This window comes from Etheostoma spectabile, chromosome 3 (genome assembly GCF_008692095.1).
Source record: "Etheostoma spectabile isolate EspeVRDwgs_2016 chromosome 3, UIUC_Espe_1.0, whole genome shotgun sequence".
NCBI classification, from domain to species: Eukaryota; Metazoa; Chordata; class Actinopteri; order Perciformes; family Percidae; genus Etheostoma; species Etheostoma spectabile.
This window is the reverse complement of record NC_045735.1, coordinates 34240838-34241091: the sequence shown is the minus strand read 5'-3', so window position 1 is coordinate 34241091 and position 254 is coordinate 34240838. Positions and strand designations below refer to the sequence as shown.

The following is a 254-nucleotide window of genomic DNA, read 5'->3' as shown; positions in this document are numbered from 1 at the left end:
TAGAGCAGCATATCTCCACCAGACTCCATGTAAATAATCACTACTTTTAGCGTGAAAACAAGGATGAAGTGATACTGGTTGTGTCTGATGAGTAAATGTTGTTGTGTGATGTCGACAGGTGAAAGTCTCTCAGCAAGACTCACCTGGGGACGAGCAGGTGATCGTGAAGACGCTCGCTAAAGGAGATTGGTTTGGAGAGCAGGCTCTGAAAGGGTGAAAACACACACACACACACACACACACACAAACACACA

The 254-nt window shown here is 45.7% G+C and overlaps 1 protein-coding gene across 1 annotated transcript in view; it reads left to right on the top strand.

Annotated features, from left to right (window-relative positions):
• LOC116685781 (cGMP-dependent protein kinase 1) overlaps nt 1-254 on the top strand; it is a gene marked incomplete at its 5' end in the record, with an annotated part of 77956 nt that overhangs the window by 59044 nt on the left and 18658 nt on the right.